This window comes from Ochlerotatus camptorhynchus, unplaced genomic scaffold (assembly GCF_037179485.1).
Source record: "Ochlerotatus camptorhynchus isolate MF236.1 unplaced genomic scaffold, CSIRO-AGI_Acam_v1.1 ptg000700l, whole genome shotgun sequence".
In the NCBI taxonomy this organism is placed as follows: Eukaryota; Metazoa; Arthropoda; class Insecta; order Diptera; family Culicidae; genus Ochlerotatus; species Ochlerotatus camptorhynchus.
The window spans coordinates 50,682-58,515 of NW_027041176.1; the positions used below are offsets into that span (position 1 = coordinate 50,682).

The 7,834-nt window shown below is 35.6% G+C and overlaps 1 long non-coding RNA gene across 1 annotated transcript; it reads right to left on the reverse strand.

Moving 5' to 3' along the window:
* Nucleotides 1–4,674: 4,674 nt before the first annotated feature.
* Nucleotides 4,675–6,494, reverse strand: LOC135714714 (uncharacterized). The gene is made up of 3 exons (XR_010518869.1): nucleotides 6,300–6,494; nucleotides 5,872–6,224; nucleotides 4,675–5,768 (listed from the first exon to the last, which is right to left on the reverse strand). It is a non-coding gene; the product is annotated as an uncharacterized LOC135714714 (long non-coding RNA).
* Nucleotides 6,495–7,834: the final 1,340 nt, after the last annotated feature.

A 7,834-nucleotide genomic window follows, 5' to 3' on the forward strand; every position in this document is an offset into this window, starting at 1 on the left:
TAAGACATGGCATTCAGTTTTAAAGAAACCGCTTTACAATCAAATCCATTGAATGTTGAATTTAGCAATTACTTAATTTCTCACTTTATAAAGTTAAAAAAAAACTTACATAATTTGAGTAAGTCCAAGATCTAAAAATATGCAATGTCTTGAAGTTCCGTTTTCCATGTACTAGTTCTAGATATTGAAAATTTTCAAAGTGTCAGAATTAATGAAAAAATAAAAGATTTATTTCAAGTTCGTAAGTAACATTATGAAAGATTAGAAATCTTCATTGCAGTCCATTAACTTCACAACAATTGTAGGAACTTTTGAGAAGTTCTGAGGAATGAAAGGAAATGCTGAGAATTTCAGTAAAGTTCCATAAACAAACTGCGGGAACATAATGGAAGTTAACACGCTAAAAATATGTAGAGCTTACTGGAAGCATTAATACCCTCAAAGCGGTTCTTCAGCATCCGAAAATTTCCAGGAACTTTTATAAAGTTCGTAGAATTTCAGAGAACTTTACAGGTGTCAAGCGAAATTGAGAAATATAGAAACTTGAACGGTATTGTGCAAATTGTTAACAAGTTTTAAGTACCTCAGAAAAGCTAGATCCAGAATCCTTTGGGGAATTTCAGATGTTAAGATCAGTTCCTGTCTTTTGGAGCAGTTTAAAGATCTATAATCGTAAATTTAGAAATCCAGGGTAGTTCCATGATGTGCCAAAAAAAATCGAGTTGTTGAGATGTTCCGTTTCAGGGATATATAGAGGCCTTCAGAAAAATTATTAAAACTTCAGAAATATTTCAGGAAGTTCACAGAAGCCCAAAGAATTTCAAGGAAACTTAAAGGTGTTTACGGAAAATCCATTGATTTTCGAGCAGAACTGAGATCCTCAAAACAATTTAGAGCTTTAGGGAAGCTTCAGGAACATCAAGACAGATTAGAGAATCAAAGGGTTGTTCAAATAATTTCAAGAAATTGTTGAAACCTTAAACAAGTTTCGAGAAACTCAGAGAATACCCGGAAAATTCAGCAAAGCTCCGAGAGAATTTCTGGAACGTGAGAAAAATTATTTGAACATCCGAAAAACGTGAGAACATAAAAAAAGCAAAAATTGAGTTTAGTTGATTAGAGAACATCAACGAAGTTCCAATAATTAAAAAAAAAATGCGAGAACTTTTAGCAAGCTTTTAAGAAATCCAAAGAACTTCTAATACATTTCGATATTTTTAGATGTTTTCATGATATTCAGTGAAGTTCCGAGTACTTCGATGACGATGAGATAGTTTCAGAATAATCCCATTAACTTAAGCAAATTTGTAGCGACTTACGGAGTTCCGTGGAATTATGCGGTATTCCTAGAATTCTATTGATCCGAAAACGTCAGAAGCGTCAGGGAATTATGAATATAAAACAGAAAATTTGAAGGATTATTAAACAAATTTAGAGACAACAGGTAGGCATAGATAAATGCAAGGAAAATTAGTGAGCGTTTATAACTATTTTAATACTCAAGAAAAATTGTCGAAACTTCAAGGCAAATCATTTAATTTCAGTCAAATTGCGGGTTCTTAAAAAAATACTAATAAATTCAGGGCAGTCTAGAGAACTTTGAGGAAATTCAATAATGGTTAAGGCAGTTTTAATACCACCAAGAAAATCTAGACCATTGAAAATTTTTTAAATTAGTGCCAATAATTTACGGTAAGTTTCATGAGCTTTAGAAAAATCATGAGAACTTTAGAGAAAATCATAGAAGTTTATTAATTATGTCGTTCTTTTTCCATAAAAAATGCAGGAGCACAAAAGTTCCAGAAATTTAGAAAAACTTTGAAATCTTCTTCAGAAACAGAAACAGAAACAAGAACTTCATAGAAATCTAAAGAGCTTAAGAGGAGATCCGCGAACTTCAGGAATTTGTATGAACATTAGTAAAATTCTGGAGCATTTGAAAGAAGTTTTGTAAGCTTCGAAAATTGGAAAAATTTCAGGGGATGGTCAGTTCCATTAGTTTCAGAAAATTAGTGAAAATTTAAGGCAGTTCCCAGATTTTCAGATAACTTCAGATACGTTAAAACTTTAATTCTTCCCATGAGTTTAGAAGTAAAGTGAAGCCTAAAAATTTGTAGGATGGTTCAATTAAATTCAGCGCAGTACAACAACCTTCATGAACTGAAAAAACCTTATAGAAGTATTGAAATGTTCAGAAAACAACAGAGAACCTCAAAGCAGTTCCGTTAACATTAGAGAAGTCACATAAATTTTAAAGAAGTTTAGAGAGCTTCAGTGAATTGTTAAACCGTTAGAACAGATCTATGATCGTTAGAAAAATTGAGGAAACTTTAGGAAGTCCTGTAAAGTTCAGAGAAGTTCAATAATTTAATGAGAAGTATTGTGAACATCAGGATAGTTTCTCAAACAAAAAAGAACTGCAAAACAGTTTCATTAACTTCAGAACAAATTTGAGAACTTTCAAGTAGTTCTGATGACCTCCGAATAGTCCAATCTGATTTCCTCAACCTTTAGGTGAAGCTTCGAATTCAATTTTCTTTCAGTTTTCCTCGGAAATATCTTGAAATTCACCACAATAATAAACCCTTTGGAAAAATTCTCCGAATATTTATTTTAGAATTCATTTCAGATTACTGTTTAAATCTCACTCCTTCCCTTGGAATTCTACTCACATTGAAAGTCTCCTTAAAAATTCATTGGCATTTCTCCTCAAAAATTCTTATGATTTCTTCTCATAATTTGTTTACTAAGAGTTTTCATTAAAATTTGCTTTCAATTCAATTCAGGGTTTCTTGAAATTCTACTCAAAACTATCAGGCTTCACCAGAAATCTTAAATTCCCAGAACTACCTTGAAAGCAGATTGCCTTTGATGTTTTTCTGAAAGATTTTTTTTTTCCCAGAACTCGAAATGAGGTCCTAAGAAATTATAATAAAATTCTATGAGCTTTTAAAACTGTGCATGTAATTTGACTCCAAATTTTTGAAAATTTCTTGAAGTACCGTCGCTTTTAAGTCCAGAACTAGTTCAAATTTAAAATTTCTAGGAAACATGCATGTTCAAAAACAAAACAAAAAAAAAAACATTTCAAGTCTCCTTTTTTCATTTATTTGTTACTGAAGATAAATCCACCCCATCCATGTTCAAAATGTGAATGAAAATAACGAGACAAATTAAATGCTTGTATTTGAAATTAATTTTTTTCTTTAAAATATCCTAAGTCATAAAATTATTAAATTCTCTGAGCCTTCCAGGTAATTTAAGGAAAATTTCCTGGGGATTCCCGGTTTTTGCAGTTATTAGACACCCTGACTAATACCGTGGGTTTGGTCATAAACTTTCTATTGGATCTTTCGCTTTAAAGGTTCATATCGTTCATAGGTGTTATGAGATATTTATTGAATAAGTCTAAAACATCAAACATTTATTTGGTGTGCCATCAGAACAACTACTTTTCTTCTCTTAGGTCACTTTTTAGTCACTATTTTTGCAACTATATGTCACTATTTGGTCACTTTTTTCTTCAACATGGTCACTAAAATCACTATTTTTGACAGCAGTGATCGCTACCAGCCCTGTAAGAGGGGGGAGGGGGCTACGTACAATAAAGTTTGCTTTTTTTTAATCAGCGCATAAACTCAAGCTAATATATAATTGCGAGCAAGGCCGGGCACACTCAGTTAGTGTTTTATAAATGTGAGTTTGAAAGGGAGAGTCACTTCCTCTCAGAGGTATGGAGAAATTTTTAAAAACGGCAGGAACTCAGCGCTGAATATTTTATTTTTCTTCATCGCATTTCAAGCTTATTGCTTATCGCATATTAGCTTATATCGTGCTCTTAACTTAGTGTTCTAGATGCACTTCCACAGTTATTAATTGAGAGCCTGTACCATTTAACTGTATGATTGTGTGGCAACTCTCAACATACTCTATGCCCAGGGAAGTCAAGAAATTTTTCTTCCCGAAAAATTCCTAGTCTTGACCGGGAATCGCACCCAGCCACCTCAAGCATGGTCTTGCTTTGTAGCTGGGCCTTTTCCGACTGAGCTAAGGGTGGCCCCATTATAGTCGGTATATTTTATAGTCTGGCGGATAGAATCTCGGGAACCAGTTGAGCTGTCAAATAGCGGAACCAATCGAGCATATCACGACCAAAAACAGAAATAAGCACATCAACTTTTGCGAACAAAACTTTGGAAACCCTTTTCTCGTGACTCATGGCTCGCATACGCAAACTAACACCATCATCGGGTAAGGGAAAGTTTCCACTATCCGGTGATGCTGTTAATTTGCGAACGGTTGGTGAGGAAAGAAATATCTAAGTTTTTTTTATATAGCTTGATAGTACGTTTTCAATTGTTGGTCTACAATATATTGAATTCTATCCGTCAGACTATAAATATAGCGACTATAGGCCCCATTACCGCTGCAGTTTTTATAAATTTATCATACAACTGAGAAGTGACTCTCGCTATGAGATATTCTCATTGGCTGTTTCCTCATAGGTCCTCCTTAGGACCTAATACTTGTTCAGCTTGAATTTCAAAGGAATAATAAGTGCTAAATATTCCTTTGAACTTCAAGCTGAGCAATGCATTAGGTACTAAGTAATATTGATAAAATAACTTTGGAAGTTTTTTTGATTACGTCATATGTTACATTTTTGCAAATTAGAGAAACAAGGTGTTTTTATTGTAATGATTTATTGAGAATACGACTTGTTCGTTTGACGTTCAATAACTGAATGACGAAATTTACTTCGTCGATTGGAGTCATGGCTTACTATTCTAATACTCCCCCTTAAGCTAATATCCTATGGCTTCACGATTTTTGCTTAGCTTTTCGTGGGTTAATGGTTTCGTGAGACCATCAGCGAGTGGGTCTTCAGAGTTGTCATAATCAATGTTGACCACTTCTTTCTTCAGTGCATCTTGAAAATAGTGATGCCTAATATCGGTATGCTTTGTCCTGGGATTATAACCACCAGCTTTCCCTAATAAAAAATACCATAAACGAACGATAACCCAAACAATTGAGCTATTCTTCAAATGGTTTAACAATAACAATTTTATTAGGGTTAGCAACGGCAATTGTGCTTTGATTGTCACAAAGGATCTTGATCGAACGAGTCTCTTAGAATTGTGACATCAATCCTTTCCACCACGCTGCTTCTTGAACTGCTGCAGATAGGCCCAAATACTCAGCTTCACACGTAGATAAAGCGATCGTAGGCTGCCGCTTACAGCACCAGGAAATCGCTGCACCCTTTAGCTTGAGTCCCGGAGATGAACTAGCGTCTGGCTGAATATCTCCTTATTAAAGACAACCAACCAACCAACCTTGAATATGTAACCACTTGTTGATTTCCTGAATTCCAGATCACCTGCCCAGTCCACGTCACTGTATCCAATAACTTGGCATCCTTCTTTTACACCACTTTCATTTTCAAAGTTCTACGGAGGTAACGAAACAAATGCTTGACAGCACTCCAATGTTGCATTCCTGGATTTTAATTGTAACGTTCACAGCGAAAAGAATATCTGGTCGGATACATTGAGCCAAGTACATTAGGCTGCCGATTGCTTCCTGATACGTGATGTTTGCTATATGGTTCGTCTCGTCTGGGGTTTTGGTGACATTTCCTTGTTAAGCTTGTCGGTCATCGGGGTCTTCGTTGATTTGCAGTTAGACATGTTTAGTGTTTCCATTTCCCGACCAATGTTGACTACCCGGGAAACGGGCAATAAAAATTGGCATTTCCCAGGATTCTGGAAATTTTACAATTTTTTTTATTTATCAATTAAAAATGATTTAATTTTACTCTCAAATAACGATTTTATTTAGCGTTAAACGAGAGCAGGTGCATCTCACCAATTGGGACGTAAAATCCAAAGAAAAATACCACTTTAATTCATTTATTTATTTCGAGATAAAATAATGAGCATTTTGAATGTATTTGCTCTCCGATTTCTCCGCGCCGACGTTTCACAAAGTTTAACATTGATGCAGGCTTGGAAATCTTATCACTGGAGGTTCCAGCATCTTTGTCATCGACGGCAGTACGCTTTAGAACAAGTTTATGTTTATAGCTCAGATGCCTCAGTAAGCCGCTGGTTGAAGAACCCTTGCATGCGAGAATTTGAGAACATTTTACGCATTTGGCTTTCTCCGTGTCACCCGGAACTTTGTGAAAGTATTTCTATATTTTTGACATAGTTGAAGCTCTATAATGAAACAATATCATGCGATCCATGAATAATTTCAAACTGCATAAAAACAACAATTCGTTTGTCACTTACTTCAAGGAAATTCCACACATGAAATAGTCGTTTCAATTGGCACCACAGCACTACATCCACAGCACTTCTTATTGTAGAATTATCACGCACATTCAACTGTTTTGTAAATTTCCGAACCAAAAAATGCAATCAAATTAAAAATTTAATCAGTGCCTTATCGTTGAATGGAAATTTCAGCCGAATAAAAACAATGCGACGGACGAGTGGAAGTGGATGAATGACATTTGAGGGACAATAAAAGAAGGTATGCCTATGGTATACACGAATAAAATAATGCGCTACAACTTTTTAGCGCCTATGCATTTTTTTTATTCACAAAAGAGTGTCCGGGTATTTCCCGGGAAATAAGGCTGGTTTCCCGGGAAACGGGAAGTTACTATTTTTGTTGATTTCCCGGGATGTCCCAGGTAGTAAACACTAGACACGTTGAATTTAGTCAGACTCGGTTCAACGTAAGCTTCTTGATCTAACGTAATGGTATCCTTAGTCTGGCTGATGTGTATGCCCAAGCAGCTCTTAGCTTCACCTAAGTCCTCCATCCGTAAGTTCTCGTTCAAGAACAGCCCGTCATTAACATAAACTGACACAATATAATCCGCCGGCCGTCAATGTGATCAGACATCAATTTCTTACAAACATCAACAAGCAAACATCTGCGGTTGATATTGCAAGCTGTGATATCGCAGCTAGAAATAACAAGCTAACCAAACTCACCAACTGCTAATCTCACCAAACTGTGATGAGATTGAGTTTCCTGATTTTTGCTTTACACCCGAACGCTACCGAAACTTCCATAACGACTGGCTGCAGTCGCTTCGTGTCTGTCATCGGAGAAGAGTAAACGAGATAGCATTATTATGCTTTCTCTATCTATGAAAACGAAGTGCAACGGAATAATTTTTGAATAACTTCAACTTTACACGTTCTTCCTTCGGATGGGAAGTAAAGCCGTTGGTCCCCGGTTCATGAGTTGATGGGTCGATAGGTAGGGTCCAGGTGTGGGAGCTGCCTTCCTGGCACGTCGGTAGCATTGGTGCTCAGCACGGAAAACAAGATCGACGGAAAAAACAAACCAAAGGAAAAAAAAAAAAACTTTACACGTTGTGAATAGTTTCGCAATATCAAAAGAGCTTGTAAAATCAATATCAAGCATGATATTTTGCTGCAATATCACGCGTGAGAATATTTACAATGTTTTACTTACTGATATTGAAGAGTAGTAATTCTATGTCAATTCTGTCAAATGCTGAAGTCAGTGTAAAGAGCTTTTCGGAGCTACCATTACCCTAGCATTATAAGCAGTGGAGTAGCCCTTGAAGAAGTCATGCTGTTGACTTGTTATTTGGTTTTATTATTTGTTGGTAAATTTTGTCTATGATGAAAAGTTTTGTGATGCATGAAATAATGACAACTCCACGATAATTTTGGATGTCAGATTTCGAGCCAGATTTGAAAATAGTCATCAAAAAGATGCTTTCCAAATTTCAGAAAATTTTGAATTTTTCGAAGACATGTTAACTTTTGTGTGCCTAACG